Source organism: Pelodiscus sinensis, chromosome 5, assembly GCF_052426305.1.
Source record: "Pelodiscus sinensis isolate ZL-2025 chromosome 5, ASM5242630v1, whole genome shotgun sequence".
NCBI classification, from domain to species: Eukaryota; Metazoa; Chordata; order Testudines; family Trionychidae; genus Pelodiscus; species Pelodiscus sinensis.
In genome coordinates, this window is record NC_143056.1 from 21,894,212 (window position 1) to 21,914,757 (window position 20,546).

Below are 20,546 nucleotides of genomic sequence, written 5' to 3' on the forward strand. Positions count from 1 at the left end.
GCATCAGCTAATTGAGTAGTCAATGGAATTTCCGTCGACTACTCAATTAGTCGATAAGGGAGGGGCGCTTACTATCCTGCTGTCTCTCTCCCTTTGAAATGCACAAGATCCACCCTCCTACTGCCCCTGCTCTGCCTCCTTGCCCCCTTGCCCAAACAACGTGCTGGAGATTACCAGGGATCCTGGCACAGGGCAGCAGCAGAAGTCACCCCCCCCACACACACACACACTCACTCATTACAGTAGTGGGAGCTGAAACACCCAGAATCCTATTCCGCTCCACCCCACTTCCCTCTCCCAGCCTGCTGCTCTGCGTCATTACAGCGACGGGAAGTGGACACAGAATTGCTCCATCTGCAGTGTTAGAAGTGTCTCCACCATATTCATTTGGTGCACTGTAAGGTTGAAGAGCTGCTCCCTGGCTTCATTCCAGCACTCTGCATTCTCCTTCTGTTCCCTCCACTCAGTGTCCCACCAGCAAGGTTCCTTCTAAGCCAGGGGTGTCCAAACTTTTTTCAAAGAGGGCCAGATTTGATGAAGTGAACATGCGTGAGGGCCGACCATTTTGCCTGACATTCTTTGAACCATTAAAATTAAATGCAAATTAACTATTTTATGCAAAGTTTATTGCAAACGGCATACTTTTCATTTCGTCACATGGATGACCAATCTAAACAGGTGTTAAATCACTCTGCCTTTCATATCTGAAGGCCAGATGAAAAAAAAAATCCAGGAAGCTGAAATATATGTCAGGAACATTGTAAAGTACATTACATATTATTGGTAATAAAGATTGTCTGTCAACTTTTAAGTTCAAAAAATATGAACAGGAACATAACACCAAGTATACATGTTGTGTCCAAATATATTTATAACTGATTTAGACCAACTGACTTTAACTGAGATTTTACAATGTATTCATCTCAATACATATGAATTCGTTGGAGGCCATAAAAGATAGAAGCAAAATGCAGGACAATGTAGCACTTTAAAGACTAACAAGATGGTTTATTAGATGATGAGCTTTCTATCACTATAAAAGATAGATATTGCCAAATTACCTGGGGGGCCGTATTAAACCGGAACATGGGCCGCAATTGGCCCACGGGCCGGACTTTGGACATGCCTGTTCTAAGCGGTGCAGCAGCACAGCTCCATAGCTGCTTAATCAGCCCTGCCCAGTCAGGCAACTCTGTGCACAGAGCCCGGAGCCTCTGGCTGGGCGGGGCTGATTAAGCAGCTGCAGGGCTGTGCTGCTTAGAGGGAACCTTGCCCACCAGTCCTTCAGTTCTTTCTTTTCAGCAGCAGACTACAGCATGACATCAACCAGCAGATCCTCTCTAGTTTTTTGAGGCCACTTGCTAATTCTGTGCAACCATTCCGATGGCGATAGCAAGGCAGGCTGGGATCCCAAGGTTATAACCGTGAAGCAAAATACAACGTTTTACTGAGGCATCATTGTTATCACTTGATAGCATCCTGACATGACTGTTTTTAAACACAAGCACTATTCACACACCTATCACGAATTGGCTGTCCCAAGGCAAGTGCACGTAAGCTACAAGACCCCCAAAATGGTGAGTACTCACAGGGGCAGGGGAATGTGTGTGTGTGTTGGAGAGAGTCTTCCTCTGGCTCTGGGTCTGCCTCCTGCTCAGCATCCTCGTCCACGTTGTCCTTCTCCTAGCTTGGCCCACTCTTGGCTGACACAGCCCCACAAGTGTCCATGAGGGTCTTCACAGTGAAGATGGGTTCACCACCAGGTATCACATCCAGCAGGGCTGTCCCTAGTGGAGTCTGGGGAGGAGGACAACTCTTCCCAGTACCCCCAGGAGCAGGGCCCAGGGCAACCCCGCTGCCACAGGCCTTGTTCCTGCTCTGTCCCACCCCCACTCTAGCCCTTCCCTAAGCCCTGCCTCTGCCCCTCCTCTGTTCCACCATTTCCCACCCCTGCTCCTTGGCCCCTTCCCTGAGCAACATGAGCCAGAGATTAGCAGGGGGTCTGTCATAGTGTGGCAGCCACGGTCAACCGCCCCTCCCGCTGCACGCATCGCAGCAATGGGACCTGGAGCACCCGGCAGCCTGCTTCACTCTGCCCTCCTGCCCTCTCCCAGCCAGCTGTGCTCTGCCTCACTGTGATGGCAGGAAACAGAGTGCTCTGGGGATGGGACATGCTGCTTCCTGCTACCGCAGTGAAGCAGAGCACAACCGCCAAAAGGCGGCAGAATGGCGCAGACTATTGGGTTGCTCTAGCTCCTGCTGCCATGGTGAGTGTTGGGGGGCAACCCCTGCTCCCACTCCATGCCAATCCCTCAGTAATTCCCAAGGTCCCGCCCATAGAATGGTTGAGGCAACCACCATGGGCAAAGCCTGGGGTGGCTGCCCTGAACCGTGTTATGGATGGGATGGCTCTGGCGTCCAGCTCTCTGTAGAACTAGCAGGTCATGGGTGCACCAGAGTAGCAGTTTGCCTCCCGCACCTTGTGGTAGGCGTTCTGCAGCTCTTTCACTTTGACCCTGCTCCTCAGTGCATCCTGGTCATGAATCTTGATATCTGCCCATAAGTATCATAATTCCTATGGCTGGTAGGCAGCTGGAACTGGTCAGCTTCCTTTCCTCATACCCTGATGAAGTCCAGCACCTCAGCATTGCTCCAAGTAGGGGGTCGCCTGGTATGTGGAGCAGACATGGTCACTCAGGAAAATGTGCTGAGAGTACACCACACACAGCCAAGCAAACAGGAAGAGGATTTTCCAAATTCCCAAGGAATATAAAGGGTGGGTCTGAGGGCCAGTCATGTGGGGGCAGGACAGTAGAGTTAAAACCAGTGACCAGAGAGGCAAAAACAAGCATTATGGAACAGGTACCGGAGGTCAGTCACAGTGCTGAAAAACACAAGGGCATCCACACTGGCACTAAAGTGCTGTAGCCACTATGCAGAAAGCTCTACATCTCTCACTGAGGTGGTTTTCCTAGAGCATAGCAACTGCAAAGTTTGTGCGCATTAAGTGGCTGGCCAATTTGGAGTTACAGCACTGGGAGCTGATTTATTGTGCTGCAACTTGCCAGTGTAGACAAGGCCTGAGTAAAAGTTCATAAAGTCTCACAATAGCCTATAATAATAATAAATGCTAATGGGAAAAGGTGCAAAAGGAAAACAAAAACTCTGAATTAATACGAACAAAAAGACCTACTAATATAATTCAAAGACAGCGTTCAAATCATGGCTGATAAAAAAGAAAAGTGTGGGAATAAAAATTAATAACAAAAATTGGTGGGTTGGATATTAGGTATTATTTGTAAACAATAAACAATAGGGTAAACAATAGGGTTGCGTTATTCCATCTTTCATTCCCTCTTAGGGTTCTTTTAGAAAACAAACTTCTAGTGAAAAATGTGCAGAAGAAGCTGTCTGCCATCAACTGCAGCAGCAAGCTTTAATATCATGGCTGCCACCCACACTATCCCTGGGAATCCCAAAATCTTCCTTGAAACCTTTGGGCCTTCATTGTCGTAATCGAAATTTTTCCTCAAAACAGTGAGAGCGTTTACAGTGCAATGTAACTTTTGTTGGGAAAAACATCCAGTTTTGGGAACAAAAACTTTCTCCCCTGGGAGAGACTTTTTTCTTTTGTTCTCCCTCTATTGTTGACTCTGCTGTTTGTCCGCCAGTATCCCATCATGCCTGCTCTGATGGCTGTGCTCAGTGTTTTGATCACTGCTGCCTTGCAGGAATGCGTCCCCTCCCTCTTTCAAAGCTGGGAAAGTATCTGACAGCTGAGTGAGTGCTCCTGTTTTGCCCTGCACTAGGAACACAGCAGCAGACAGACTGCTGCTGCAGAACGAGGGGGGCAGGCTCCTGAGTTACTTTGACATTCCTCAGCATGGAGCACTCATTAATAATGCTGCTCCCAGCAGCTGAGACTGCTGTGCGAGAACTCGGAAGGAAATCCAAGAAGCGCAGGGATCAACTCTGTCTTCCCACAATATTGCAATGTAGAATACATACCCACAGGGCATTGCGCACACTGTTGATGGTACCCCCAGTGTGAACATGATCTGTCCACAGAGAGAGCAAGTGTGAATACCCTCTGGGGATTTTTGTTTTGTCAACTTTTGGATGTCTACATACGTTTTGTTAACAAACCTTGTCTATACGCATAGACATATCTTAGGCCAAGTAAAGGGATTCAAATAACATTGCCAACTCCACCAGCTCAAGCTAAATCCCAATCAGCACCTGGAATATGAGACTGTTACCCTCCCTTACGTCTCCTTTTCATGTCTCTCCTACTTAGGGTTGCCCACATTCCCAGTTTTACCCCAAGTCTCCCGGAATCTGGCTCGATTTGTCAGGGACTCCTGCAGCCAAACTGGGAGATAGGCTGCTACAAGTCTGGAGGCGTGGTGGAGCTAAGACAGATTCCCCTGGAGCTGTGCTGCTCCGGGAAGCAGCCCACACATCCCTCCCTGTGACCCACAGGCAAGGGGGAGAGAGGGTTTCTGCATGCTGCCGCCACCCAGAGCAATCCCCTTGGCCAGTAACTGTGCCCAGTGGTAGCTGCGGACGCTGCCTTTGCAGGCAGGGGCAGGTATGGAGCCACTTCCCCCACCCCCACCTACAGCTGCAAGGAGGAATGTGCCAGCTACTTCCGGGAGTGGCGTGTGGCCAGGATAGGCAGGAAGCCTGCCTACAGCATTGCACTGCTGGCTGGGAGTGGCCCAAGGTGAACACCACCCAACTGGAGCCCACATCCCTTGCTCCCTCTGGCAACCAAACCACCAGGCCACTGTTCACTCTAATTTTCCCATCCACGTGCAGAATAAATTTTGTTGCATTCACTGAGGCATGTGCAGATGTGCACCACCATTAGAAACACATGATGCCGCCTGTGGGTGCTCTTGCTAATCAGCTGGGTGGCATTTGAATTTCTCCTGGGAGGCTGCCTAAGTACACAGCTTACAGGGAACATTATCCCAGTGTTAAGCCCCCATCCAGAGCCTCCCGCAGGCCCCTCATCTGAACCCCTCCTACACCCCAGTCCCCTGCCCCAGCCCTGAGCCTCCTACTGCATCCAACCTCTCTCCCAGAGCTTCCACTCTCTCCTACAACCCAAACTCATGCCCCAGGCTCAGCCCAGAGCCCCCTCTCACACTCCAAAACTCTCAGCCCCAGCCCAGAACCCACACTGCCTCCTACACCCCAACCCTCTGCCCCATCCCAGTGAAAGTGAATGAGGGTGGGGGAAAGTAAGCAGCCTAGGGAGGGAGGATGGAGTGAGCAGGAGTAGGGCAGGGGCAGGGCCTCAGAAAAGTGGAGGTCAGGGGTGGGGCAAAGGTGTTCGAGTTTAGACAATTGGCAAACCTACCCCTGCTTATTTCCCCCTTATTTCTTCTCTGTCCTATATCTTACCTTTTGCCTTCTCTTTCATCAAAGTCTGGCTTAGCTGGCCAAGGCTTTGTATTTCCCAAAACTGCGCTAGGACTGAATAAAGCCAGAAAATGGCAACTACCAGCAGTGCCTTACACAGCCCTGTGTTGGTACAAGTTTCCAGGTCTCAGAGTCCTGCGTGGACACAAATGTCTAACCGTGGATGCTCCACTTGGCTGGGTTCCTGCGTCAGATGGGAGGGCAAAGATGGGAGTGGCAAGCCCCCAGTTCCTGGCCCGGATCCCTGGCCAGAGCGCCGGGCAGAGCAAGGTGAGCGTACTGGAGGAGCCCATCCATGGCTATGCCCCTGGGGTGCCGATCTCATCTACCAATTGCAACTGGTGTCTGCTAAACCACAGAGCTCTTCTCCCGGAACAGCCAAATGGGAAGAATGTGGTAGCATCAGTCCCAGAAAACCAGTGCCCTGCGCAGGCAGCTCCTCCCAGTCATGAAGCCATTCGGCTATACTGCCCCCAGCCCTTCCACACAGCTGTGTCTCCTGTCAGGGGTCCTACAGGAGTTTTTCCGACTGTGAGGCTGTGAATAAAACTGGAAACAGAAGCTGCAGTTTCTCTCCTTGCTGTTCTTTTCTCTCCCCTCCTGTGTGTGTGTTTTTCTTGTTTTGTCTTGTAGGAAAAGGAATCAGACTTCAGCAACAACTCCAGCCCATCTCAACTGACTTCTCTTTTCCCTAAAAATGACAAGTAGTACAGCAGTTAATGTAATCTAAAAACTGTCAAATGGGAGAGGAACTTCCTTTTAAAACTCCCCCCAGTTAGAGGGGGGAAAAAAACAAGAAATAAAACCTTACTTAATACTGTGTACCGAACCCCATACCTGGTTGAACCCTGTTTAATCTTGTACAATAAGTCGGTCATGTTTACTTCTTTTGGGACCATATATTCCTTCAAAATCAATACAACAATATGCCTTGAGTCCTGTATCCACATCTGCGTATATATCCACAAAGATGAGCGGTGGATACGCGCACTGTCATCCATGGATGCAGATAACTCGCAGATATAAAATAGCCACAAATTTGCTGGGTTCTAGATACAAAATCTGTATCCACATCTGCATCCACAGCCACACAAAGGAGCTGTGAATGTCCGCATCCACCTCCGCGGATGCAGATACCTGCAACTATGAAGTGGATCTCTGTGGCTCTGCAGGGCTCCTAATATACCCTTTGGGTCTAGCTATCCTTGGCTGGAGGAACAAGTGTGTGGAGCTGTGACCACATGGGTGTATGTAAGAACATCTTTCAACATGCGTTGACTCATGTTAAGCATGGGACTAAGCCCCACCAGCCAAGGAATCCAGGGGCCAACAAAGCATCTTAAAAGTATCATTTCCCCCTGGAACTGCTCCTAGTGCAACTCACCCAGTCTTAAGAATCTTGCCCAATAGAATGACCTGCTCAAGGGAGGGTTGGCCAGATCAGACCCAGAAGTTTTAATATGCCCCTATTTGCACTTTAAAACACTAAAGTATTACCATTACTCACTGCAGTTGCCCTTCCACGAGTTACACTGTGCTAGTTATCAGATTGCTATTCCATTTCTAATCCAAGTCTTTCCCAACACCACACCTGTCACCAGCTGACGTGAATCCGAGCCAATAAAGAGTTCAGCTGTTCAGTCGCTTTGGGGCCCACCCCTACCTTCTGTCCCTGGAAACAACTTTCCTAATATTGTTCTCTCCCTGGGATTCAGCATGTTACTTCTTGGATCCTTCCTTGTCTCTTCTGCACTGATTTAAAAGGCTACATCAAGTAAATATCATGATGCAGCAACAGGGCTGCAAGAGTCCCAATAGAAGAGTTAGCCTATGCATTAATCTAGCAGCATGTGTATGTGAATGAATGCCATGAGGCTCCTTTAAATGGCTCTCTGCTTTTCTCACAGCTCCCCCAAGGAAACATTTTCTCTTGGGTGCAGTGACGAAATACAGAAAAAATTTGCTTCAGCTGAGTCTGTGTGTGGTAGGAATACAGGGTTTGATCTTGTGCTAAACACTGTCATTGGCTGCAGGAGGAGCTGAAAGGACCATTTCATCCCTTTTCAGGTTCTGATTCAGTGTTACTATGGTCCAAAAACAAGCAAGCAAACAAAAACCTAGCCAAAGTCCACTAGGGCTAAGCACAAGAGCCATTCCACCACATGCTCCAAAGCCAGTGCTAAAGAGCTCAGAGCTTCTTTTCACTCAGTCTGAGAAGGAAGAGGAAACCAGCAACCCAGAGCCTGCTTGTTTACTGACATTTAAAATGCACACTGTTCCAGCATGAAGCACAAAAATGGCTTCTAAAGAAAAATAGCCCATGCTAACTGAGCAGGTAGATAAACAGCAGTTGTGGGCACTGCCAGCCAAGAAAGCAAGAGTTCTGGAAAGAGATCTGGGTTGGAGTCAGTGGAATGTATTATGGAAAACCTGTGGCTGTCTGGGGCCAGGGGGATAAGGCCAGCAGCACCAACTCCTTACAGACTTGCTCTTAGGCAGAGCTTGCTAGAAAACGGGGTTTCCTCCCACAGAATACTTTGTTGGGAAACAAAATTCAGTTTGCACAATATTTTCAGTGGAAAATTTTGGCATAAATCTCTAAAGATGATTTTTTTTTTGTTAAAAAAATCAGCATTCAGTTTGCTGATGAAAAATCAGACATGCTGAGGAACATTGACATATTGTGAAAATTTTTTGACAGACATTTGGGTTTTGACACAAAATTTCCAACCAACTGCTCTAGGCAGTGGCGCCTAGTGACTAGCGCAATGGAATGGGAACCAGCAGCTGCTAGGTAACCTCAGACCTTCCCAGTCTGGTGCCTCAGTTTCTCCCACTGTAAAATGAGGACATTAATCTCCTCTTCACGGAGCCTGAACCTGTTGCTTGCACTGGAAATCTCTTCTCAGGTGTGCTCAGCACCTTGCAGGACTGAGTGAACCTCACCTTTCCTGCTAACTGTAATTAAAACCTATTCTGGGAAATAGTACTTACTCCTTACAGACTCCTTACAGACTCAAAGACCTATAGCTGAGTGCTAGTGCTGCTGGATGTCAGCAGGGAATATAACGGTTCGTGGGGTCTTACTCTGAAGGCTGGCAGGCACTGACATTGCTGTGGAGGTGTTGCACTGGAGAATGGCGAGCGAGTCTCATGCCACTAAATAGCTACCACATCTCTAGAGTAAATGAAGGGTCACTTAACTATTCTTGGCTAATGATGATCCTGCCCAGGAGCTTGAGCACTGACGGGTAAAATAGTGAAACAGGGGAGGGGTGGGTGTTTTCAGATCTCCAGCAGGATGATGCCCCCTCAAAAGAGCAATGCAAAGCACATTGCTGCGTGATTACCGGGGTACTGCAGAGATGAGCGCAGTATAAGAACCCGAATAGATAGGCCCAACTCCAATTGTTCAGGTAGGTGGACAAAGAAAAGGCACTTTGCAGACATGCTGCTTTGTCTCCAGGGGCTGTGTGAGTCTTACCTCTTTCATCATTATTAGCAATGTGCCATGATGAGGCATTACAAGGAAGAGTTTGCTCTCTCAGTTTCCAGGGGCAGTGGGAGGCAGGGAAGGGGAAGTTGGCTGGAATCAAAAAGCAATGACACCATAAATTGTGGCTGAAGACACTGTAAACTAAGACCCAGTAGACAACAGATAGCTCATTCATTGATGCTCAGGTACTTACACGTAATACACAGTCTTACAATAAAACTAGATGGGGCTGGGTGGCCTATCATGTGAAATTATCATGCAAGACAAAGAGAGATTTCTTGATTTTGCTTTCTTTGCCGCAGCGCAGGACAAAATACATAGAACACTGCTGATTCAAATGAGAGAAGTGCTCACTTTGTTTTGCGTTACAAGATACTGCCAATGCTTCTGAAATGCAGAAACAGAGGCTCACGCAGAAACCTGGGGCATGCAGTCATCCCTTTATCACAGTTAACTAAGGAAAAAGACAGGTTCCTATTGAAATGCTATTGCTAAACGTGGCAAAGTATGATTTTAAACCAGCAAATTGCAGCCTGGGTTATGAAGATAGATCTAGAGGAAGTGGATATGTTCTCACTGAGTCAGTGTGAGAGGGTAACTGTAGGAGGCTAGCTTAGATAAAGCCAAAGGGCTAAGTGGTGAGTTCGAACTACATGATCTTTTGTGGCTGAGTTAGTTACATTTATAACTGCATCCTATCACAGTGGTGGCTGGCTTTTTTGTTGTGAATGAGCCATCTGCTGTAGTGATTAGGATGAATCGCGCCCTCTGCTGGATCAACTCAGACCTGCTTGTGCGTTGTGGTATTTATTGGAAAAGCAGCAGCCCTTAGCAAGTCCCACACCCAGGGACTGCTGGAGAAACAATTGCCTGGCACTTCCTGAAGATCTGAGCCATGGTTCTTAGCCAGGGGTTTGTGTACCTTGGGGATTCACAGAGATCTTCCGGAGGGTACAGTAACTCATCTAGATATTTGCCTAATTTTACAACAGGCAACATAAAAAGCACTAGTGCAGTGAGTACAAACTAAAATGTTATACAGCTTGTTTATACCATACTTTGAAAGTATGACATTTATATGGCAAAAATTAGACAATGCACAATTTTTCAGCATTACTGTGCTGTGATACTTTTGTATTTTTATGTCTGATTTTGCAAGCAAGTAGTTTTTATGAGATGAAACTTTTAATATAGGCAAGACAGACCCAACTCCAGAAAGGGTACTATAGTTTGGGAAGGTCAAGACTAGAGCCACTGATCTGAAGGGGGTCATCTGACCCTGGAAGCCTTGTAGAGGACAGAAGCATGGAGCACCCCAAAACCGAAAAGAAGGACTATCCAGGTCTGTAGTAAAAGGACATGGGGGACGAGAGAAGAGATGGGGTTTGTCTTTGTGATTTAGGCTAGAGAAGCCTTACAGGTCAGGTTCATTACCAGCATGGTAGATTTCAGTTTGTATGGCCCACAGGACCTGACCCAAATCTGGCTTACACAGGCCCTTGTGAAATCCCTAATGCTACCAGGGAGTCTAGCTGTGCTCAGTGGCAGGGACCTGAGTCTTTCCAGAGCAACAGTTCAAGTTCTGTTCCTCATGCATATGGGCTAGCAAGCACTGACTCGCCCTGAATTGAGTCAGCCACCCAGTTATTACAGCAAGACCAAGTCAGATGCCACTGAAAAAACAAAGATCACATTCCAGTGATCCTAGTGTTGCCAACCTAGGCTTCGAAGATTGCCTCATAACGATCTCGGGAATCACTGAATAATAGACCAGTGAAGGAGAGAGGAATAAAACTTGTAATAAAAACAAGCTAGAGAGCTTCATAGGTGAACTGCTGTACACAGTTACACTGTGTTCTCAGGCAGCTTCCAGGGCACATCTCTAAATTCTTGCATTTCTAATACTGTTCCTTATGAGGGAGCATCTCTAAATATTAATCTTACACAAACATATCTCTACAGCAGAGCCCTGGCAAGTCACTTCATTTCTCCATACCTTTGTTTCCCCTCCCCCCTCCCCCCATTGCCTGTTTTGACGGCTAGCATTTTGGGACAAGAGTTGTTTCTGACTACGCTTTAACACAGTCTCTAGCACAATGGTGCTCCAAGATGTTGAGATGTGAAGGGACTTGACTTTTTCATTTTACTTTTCCCATTTGTATGCGTTAGTCAGTGTGAAGCACTCATGCAGTTGATTTATTTCAATCACCAGCAGTCAGGTCAGTGCATTTGTATGTGCTAGGCCAAACTGGGGATAAAAAAATTAGATTTGGGTGAAAAATGGTAATTTTGAGTTAGCATTTGTGGATTCAGAAAAAATGTCCTCTTTTTAGTTGTATAAATGGCATTTATTAAAAGATACAAAGATTGCATAGAGATCAGTTCTAGTTGGAATTTTGGATACAGAAAATTTCTGGGCAGGTAGAACTCAGTTAAGAAACAACACTGGATTAAAATAAGATACTGTAAAATGTAGATCTGAAATTAAATTTTGCCCTCTTGCTAACATCCAGAAATGTTCACTGAATTTTGCATACTTATATCCAAGATAAGGGGGCAGGAGAGAAAGAACTTCAGGCACATTATTTTATTAATACAAAGATGATCAATAAAAAAGTTTTTTTTGGCTGGAAAGAATGTCAAAGTCAATGGTTCACATCTTTTATTTATGTGCCATTTAACAGCAGGGTCCACATGAAATTTAACTGGTCTAATTTTCAGGCAAGGCATTAGTCATCATGGCTCATCACACCACATACAGGGAGCAGTTAGGCGAGGCATGGCTGCAACATACAAGAGTCACGTCTTGGTCATGGACCTCGTCATGGAATTTATGGGCTCAGTCATTATCCCACTGAAGTCCATGGGAATTTTTGCCTTTGGCTTCATCAGAACAGGATCGGGCCTCCTGCCAGCTAGTTTTTAATCACCAAAATGTTTAACAAGGCATCATCACAATGAGCAAGGAGAACATAGAAAGGGAGAGTCAGGGGTGGGGGAGCAGAATAGCAAATCAGTACCAGAGTAAGCTCCAGAAACAACAAGTGAACATGGCAGCAAGTCCTATGGAAACTCTGATATGTAGAGTAACACAAACTTCTAAAATATGCTGCCTTCCACATCTGAGACAATGCACAAGAGAGAGATGAAGATCTATTCCCTCAAATAAGTTCTTCCAGGCATGGACAGAAAAACAAGGAACTATTGGACAATAGCAACAAAGCACTCAGGAATATTTTGGTTATTCAATCTTTTGAAGAAGGAGCATATTTCAGGTAAGGTTCAGCATGGGAGGCGGGGATGAAGGTAGTAATGAGCAAATTAGCTCCCCCCAGTGGTACAGCAAAGCCAATGTGAACTCAGCTCTCTGTGTAGCCTCACATTGATATGACACACAAAAATTCTTTTAAGACAACATTCCAATCCCATAATAGGTCACCGGGTCCTGCCTGCCTAGTTCCAGAACTTATGAACTAGGCCAGGAATAGGCAATAATTTTTTGCCAGGGGATACTTCAAAAATTTCTGAAGTGGAAATTTTTGAAGTGGCCCTGGGCCACACCAGGTTCACTTGTTAGAATCATAGAATCATAGAACTGGAAAAGACCTCAGAAGGTCATCAAGTCCAGCCCCCTGCTCTAGGCAGGACCAATTCCAGCTAAATCAACCCGGCCAGGGCTTTGTCAAGCCGAGACTTAAACACCTCTAGGGATGGAGACTCCACTACTTCCCTAGGTAACCCATTCCAGTGCTTCACCACCCTCCTAGTGAAATAGTTTTTCCTAATATCCAACCTGGACCTCTCCCACCACAAAAAATGAGGAGTAACATTAGTTCGGACTAAGGGCTTTAGTCCGAACTAACGCATCCCGGCGCGCACTTCCTGGTTCGAATCAGCTGTGATTTGAACTAGCGCGCCGGCGAGATCATGTTAATGGAGTGCGGGATATTTAAATCCCCGCTTCATTAACTACTTCGGTTGTCTCCATTTGCATCCCTAGTTCGAACTAGGGATGCAGTGTAGACATACCCTGACAGATTTATTGGAGCATAAGTTTTTGTGGGCAAAGACCCACTTCGTCAGATGCTTCATCAGACTCCTTGTCACTTTTGCAGATTCAGACTAACACAGCTACCCCTCTGATACTTAGGGTTCCCTGGTAAGTAGCCATGGAACCGGCAGTGCTTGGCCAGCCTGACACGTTCCTATAGCAAAGTGACTGTGATTGCCATTGCTCTGTGTTCATACAACCCACTAACAATGGCCAGGTAGCCAAAAAGCCTAGTTCCCCTTCCTCCCAGATCTGCGGGTGTTAGGATCTCCCTGCATGCATGGCTCTCATTACCATTTCTAATCCCTCCATCCCCATTCCTTTTGCCTGCCTACTTTTTTCAGCCACTTGTCGCAACTTTGTGACAAATGCTCCCTGCCATAAAAAGCGTGCAGGGCGTTTGTATAAATGGCCCCCAGTCCTGATGTGGGCCTTTAGTGCTGCCATCATCCAGGTAATGAAAGCAGCCCTGAATGTCACTGGTGCTGCTGTGTGTGTGTCCTCTGGATGCTGGCCCTTCCTGATGCACCAGCTGGTGGGAGTTGTGCAGACTGTCTCAAAGCACTGATACAAGTACCGCTAGGCAGTGCGATGGGTGTGGATGCACACACTGAGAACTGCCCTGTGGACACAAGAGAAGGCTGGTTCACACAGCTTGGGGACCTAGCTACAACAGCTCTGGGCGCTTTGTGGCCCCTCCCTTACAGGACATCCAGTAGCTTGCACAACTACAATAGGGGATGAAATCAGGGATTTCTGTAACCTGTGTTTATGGTCACTTATCAATTTTCTTGTGAGACAAGACAGCCATTTTAACCTTTAGAAAGAGCCCCCATTGCTGTTCTACCCTGGATGTACTGATCTATTCCAGTGCAGACTCTTTTAGGCAGAGCCAGGGCAAACTAGGGTGACTAGATGCCTAGATTTTATAAGGACAGTCCTAATATTCACAGCTTTGTCTTATCTAGGTGTTTACTACCACCCTCCCCCATCCAACTTTTTCAAACTTGCTATCTGGTCACCCTATGATGAACATAAGAACGTCCATACTGAGTCAGACCAAAGTCCATCTAGCCCAGTATCCTTCTGTCGATAGGGGCCAATGCCAGGTGCCCCCAGAGGAAACCAACAGCATAGGTAATCATCAAGTGATCCATCCCCTGTCACTCGTTCCCAGCTTCTGAAAAAGGCATTCATAGGTGAACCTATCCTTCATTAAGAACATAAGAACGGCCGTACTGGGTCAGACCAAAGGTCCATCTAGCCCAGTATCCTGTCTGCTGACAGTGGCCAGCACCAGGTGCCCCAGAGAGGGTGGACCGAAGACAATGATCAAGCGATTTGTCTCCTGCCATCCTTCTCCAGCCTCTGACAAACAGAGGCCAAGGACACCATTTTATCCCCTGGCTAATAGCCTTTTATGGACCTAACCTCCATGAATTTATCCAGCTTCTCTTTAAACACTATTATAGTCCTAGTCTTCACAGCCTCCTCTGGCAAGGAGTTCCACAGGTTGACTACACGCTGTGTGAAGAAGAACTTTCTTTTATTAGTTTTAAACCTGCTACCCATTAATTTCATTTGGTGTCCTCTAGTTCTTCTATTATGGGAACTAATAAATAACTTTTCTTTATCAGCCCTCTCCACACCACTCATGATTTTATAGACCTCTATCATATCCCCCCTCAGTCTCTTTTCTAAACTGAAAAGTCCCAGTCACTTTAACCTCTCCTCATATGGGACCCGTTCCAAACCCCTAATCATTTTAGTTGCCCTTTTCTGAACCCTTTCCAAGGCCAAAATATCTTTTTTGAGGTGAGGAGACCACATCTGTACACAGTATTCAAGATGTGGGCGTACCATAGTTTTATACAGGGGCAGTAAGATATTCTGGGTCTTATTTTCTATCCCTTTCCTAATAATTCCTAGCATCCTATTTGCCTTTTTGACAGCCGCTTCACACTGCGTGGAAGTTTTCAGAGAACTGTCCACGATAACTCCAAGATCTCTTTCCTGATTTGTCGTAGCCAAATTAGCCCCCATCATACTGTACGTATAGTTGGGGTTATTTTTCCCGATGTGCATTAATTTATTTAGTTCTTTTTTAACCTGTTTAAGTCCTGGTCTTCACAACATCTTCTAGCAAAGAGTTCTGCAGGTGGACTGTGCATTGTGTGAAGAAATATTTTGTTTTAAACTTGCTACCTATTAATTTTACTTGGTGACCTCTAGTTCTTGTGTTATGGGAACAAGTAAATAACTTTCCTTATTTACCTTTTCCACATCCATCATGATTTTACAGACGTCCATCATATTCTCTCCTACACTACATATACACTGCAGCACTATTTTGGGATACCGGCAATATCCCAAAATAGCTATTCTGCATCTTTTGAGTAAGCCACTTATTTTGAAATATAATGGGCTCGTTATTCCAACCCTTGTTCCTCGGGGGGTTAAAGGACATTTAGGAATAGCGCTTTATTTTGAAATTTGGCACTGTGTAGACAGCACCAAATATCGAAATAAACTATTTTGAGGTAAGGGTGCAGCATAGACACATCCCTAGTGTCCTTTTTCTAAGGCTAGGTCTAGACTACACTCTTTTATGGGAAAATTCTACACAAATGCGCTCTGCAATTTGTGTAACTTTTTCCAATTGCTTTTCCAGAAGGGGCTTTTCTGCCATTTGGCCCCATCTAGACAGGGCCAAATAGCAGAAAAGCTTCCTCTTTCGGTGAAGCCCTTATTCCTCAAAGAACGAGGTATACAGGGCTCCCTGAAAGAGCATGTTTGCTCTTCCGTAAAAAAAGTGGAAGAGCAAACACGCTCCCTGGACCTGCCAGTCTAGACATACCCTACACTGAAAAGTACCATTTTTATTAATCTCTCCTCACATGGCAGCCATTCCAAAACTCTAATAATTTTTGTTGACTTTTTCTGAACTTTTTCCAGTGCCAACGTATCTTTTTTGAGAGGAGGTGACCATATTTGCACACAGTATTCAAGAGGTGGGGTACCGTGCATTTATACAGAGACAATAAGATATTATCTGTATCTGTCTTATTCCCTATCCCTGTTTTAATGTCTCAAGCTCATCTGCTCTGACTAAAAGGGTTTTGCCCACTAAAGCTATATTTTTGTTAGTCTCTAAAGAGTAAAACAGTTGTTGCACCTGCATTTCTTTGCCATGTCAGTGAAGCTAACTGTAGCTAGTGAGAGATTGCTTGTGTCATTTTACTGTCAGTAATTAGCTCACATCCCTGCTTGCACCAGCAATTCTCATCATGCAAGTTATGTGAAACATTGAGATAACCCAAGGCCAGGCCCTCTCTGAGGTCAAGAGAGGCCTCGGCTCCTTCCAGCTTTTGAGACCCCAGTCCATAATAAAAATAAAAAATGATGACACACAAGAACAAAACAAGGCACCAATCAAAAGAGGCAGCCATAATTTGAATATGTTTTTATTTAACAAATGCTTTTCTAGGCTTTTTCTGTTCAAGAAAAATTAACAAGTATAAATTTGAGGCCCCCTTTGAGCTTGAAACCCAGACCAAATGTGCCTTCTCCCGCTTCTCCCACCCTCACCCACACCCCCGATTCAGCCCTGGGCTGGACAAGTGACATAGGTTTTATTCCACTCCACCTCCCCTCTACTTCCCCCACAGACATTGCAGTTTGTGCAAAGCTCTGTGGTTGTCTTCTGTTCATCCTGCAATTGCTCTGAGGCAACTTCACTCCATGAAGGGAAGCCATGAGGCCCCATGTTCATAAACTCAGACTGGGCATGTCTACACTGGGGCAGAGGCATAGCGAGGGTGTTATGTGCCCCGAGGCAAAGGCCAAATGTTTGCCCCCTCCACCCCAATGATTTGTTACTGTGGATCTGTTATTATTTGTAAGTCAGCAAAATAATAATAATAATTAATAAAGTGCTACCAGACTATTGTTTTTTAAGTTTTTCATTTTGTTATAAAGTATCTTTTATTAAAAAAAATTATAAGTAACCCCAATGCATTCACCCCTCCCCTTCAGCTAGCTCCCCCAGTACCCCCAATCCCAATGCACTCACCCCTGCCCTAGAGCCAGGCACTCCCCATTCCAATGCAACCACCCTTTCCCAAGAGCAGGCACCCCAGCTCCCTCCATACTAATGCAACTGTAGGTAAATCTCATTAATCTCTATTAATCATGTTCTCATTGAAACTTTGTTATTTTAACTTTGTATCAAGTCCTTTTAGCATTGTAATAAGTCTTTAGTTTGTTGTAGTAAGTCCTTTTATAGAAACTTTGTATACTTTTATAGAACATAGAAACTTTGTATTCAGCCTTCTTACATAGAAACCTTGTATCTGGTCGACTTTGTACCCCCTTTTGCTAAATTGATTGTCCTTTTGAGTGAATGAGGTGTGAATGGATAAGGCATGAAAGAAAAGCACCTCTGAGCACTTGAAATGGTTGGGGAAAGGTGGAAGCCACATTCAAGAACAATAAGAACAATGGGACCTGTGAAGTGGGCTCATGGAAAGAAGACTGGACCTCTGGATGCCTTGGGAGTAAGCAACAAATACCTGTTTTTGGAAGCTCCCTCTCTGAAAGTGAATGGGGCAGTATTAAAACAACACCCAAAAGAATGTGCCCTAGAGGAATAACTGCATATGTATATGATGACTCTCTGCATGAGAGGAAGACACTATACATCTAAGGCATCTTGCAGTCAACATGGGAGCATTGATCCAGCTCCAGCCCTCCCCCACCTAACTAATCTGGCCAGTGCAGTTAGGTGGAACAACTATGAGTAAAAACAAGACATGGTGGGTGTGTGCTATATTATATGCATATAAGTGTTGACTTCTATATGTGTGTATTACCAATAAATGTGGCATTTTGCCTTTTCCCCTGAAAAGATCCCATGCAGTACTTTTAAGTACAACACAACCATCCCTCCCCCTGAGCCAGCCCCCATCCCAATGCACTCACCTCAGCCTTGCCCCAGAGCCAGCCCCCCCGAGTACCCCTCATCCCAATGCACTCATCCCTCGCCAGAGCCAGGCACCCCCAGCACTAGGAGTGCCCCCCAATCAAATCCTCCATGCTCTCCCCCCTCTCCCGCAGAGCCAGGCACTGGAGGAACAGGAAGGGGTAAGGAAATCTTACCTTTAAAGTTGCTGCTCCTCCCACCCAGCTTGGCTGCCTCCGCTCACAGTGTGTAGAGGGAGGCAGCACGTAGCCAGCTCCGAGTCCCAGGTCTCTGCTCAAATCATCATGTGGGACAGAGCAGCATGAACTCCAGTCCCACCTCAGCCTGGCACCCCCCCATAGCATGGCACCCGGGGGGAGCTATCCCCCCCAACCCCTCCTTCACTATGCCTCTGCACTGGGGAGTTATTTAGAAATAATTCCCCTTATTTGGAATAATAAGGTGAGTATCTACACACCAACACTGTTATTTCGAAATAAGGGACTGGTTATTTCCAAATAATAACTCCTGCTTGTGAAGAGGAATAAGCTTATTGCAAAATAGTTATTTTGGGAGTTATTATTTCAAAAAATTCATTCTGAAATAACCTGGTAGTGTAGACATAGCTTAGAAGAACTCTGTACATTTGAAAGCCTGTCTCTTCCACTCACAGAAATTGGTCCAATAAAAGCTATTATCTCCCTCTCCCCCTTGTCTCTAGTGTTAATCATTTCCCCACATGCTCCAGAACTAGCAATTAACTCTCATTCTCAGGGCAGATCATATTGCCCCCCAGTGGATTTGTTGAACATGACAGTGGATGAAAGAAATCCAGGAATGCTGCCATCGCTCTGTGTAACAATGGGAAAACTGAATCCCTGGAATGTTCCATCTCTCCCCAGCCTTGCTTCGACAATCGCTAGAGCTGCTGTGCCAAGCACAAGTGTATCAAACTAGGCCACACTACTGTGGTGTTGAAAAGAAAATCTCACACGCGTGAGGAGTTGGGCTCTGAAGCTGATAAGATCTGACAGAAAACGACTCGAGAATGCATCCGTCGACAGCACTAAGCCAAGTGAGCTGAAGTGAATCATGACAGAGCAATACAAAAAAATCCTTTCTGTGGCTTAGTTGTTTTTTAGCAATGGAAAACCAAATGCTAACCACGAAGGGGAGTGTCATCCAAGAGAAGCAGGAATTAGTCTGGATGTAAATAGAGTTCATTTACTAACCCCGCTCCAGGGGAAAAAGGGAGAGGAAACACCACCTTCATAAGTTATTGGCATTTCATCCCTTAAGCTGCTGGGGAGCTGATGTGACACACAGCCTGCTAACAAGTAAAATAGAAGCTCCATGTGAGAGTAATGTGGTGGGCTGGCTGTTTATAATAGGAAATGAGATAGATAACAACTTACTCTAGTGCTGCTTATTTCATAAAAAGCAAAGTAGCTTTTAGCGATCTGGCAAGCACAATTCACTCACAGTGCTGGTTCCTTTTTGTCTTTAGAGCTAAACTCTGCTTTGTCCACAGACTGAGACTCTTTGAACAAACAGCACCAAAATAAATGCCTATGGAAAAAAAGCCAAGGGATCTTTTATGACCAAAAGATGTCTCACCTGAGGGGAGACAAGACATCCTGGGAAGCTGCATATTGGGCCAGTGGGATGTGTGAAATCTGTTACTTTAAGTGCAGTATCCCAAAGGGCAGGGGAGGAAGCAGTAGATGTAATACAAATTGATTTTAGTAAGGCTTTTGACACAGTCCCACATGACATTCTCAAAAGCAAACTAGGGAAATGAGTCTAGATGAAGTTACTATAAGGTGGGTGAACAACTGGATCCAAGAGTAGTTATCAATGGGAGCATATGTCTAGTGGGGTCTAGCAGGATCAATCCAGGGTTCAGTAATTAATGCTATTCTATAATTTCATTAATTATTTGGCTAATGAAGAGGAGAGCATACTTATAAAATTTACAGATGACACCGAACTGAGAGGGGACACAAACACTTTGGAGAACAGGGTTAGAGTTCAAAATGATGTTGCCAAATGAAGGAATTGGTCTGAAATCAACAAGATGAAATTCAATAAAGAAAAGTGTAAAGTAAAACTCTCCGGAAGGAAAAAAATCAAATGCACAGCTAGAGAATGGGAAGTAATTAGTTTAAAAAAAACTGGGCTTGTTTAGTCTTGAGAAAAGACTGGAGCCCAGAGGCAAGACCTGATAAATCTTCAAATATATTAAGAGCTGTTAAGAAAAGGATGATGATCGATGGTTCTCCATGTCTGCTGAAGGTAGAAAACACGTAGTAATGATCTTAATCTGCTGCAAAACAGATTAATTTAGATAGTAGGAAATGCTTCCTAGCTATCAAGGTAGTTAATCTTGGAAGCCTACTCCAAAATATAAGTTGATCGATCCCCATCATTGCCAGTTTTGAAGAACAAATTACTCGAACATCTCAGGGATTATTTGGTTTTACCTGCCTCAGCCCAGCTGGCCCCACATTTCTAGGATTCTACAATACTCAAGCACAGAGTCTTGGCATGGAGTCCTCCCCACCTTGCTCTCAGATAAGGGAGCATTGTGTACCTTGTAAAGATAAACA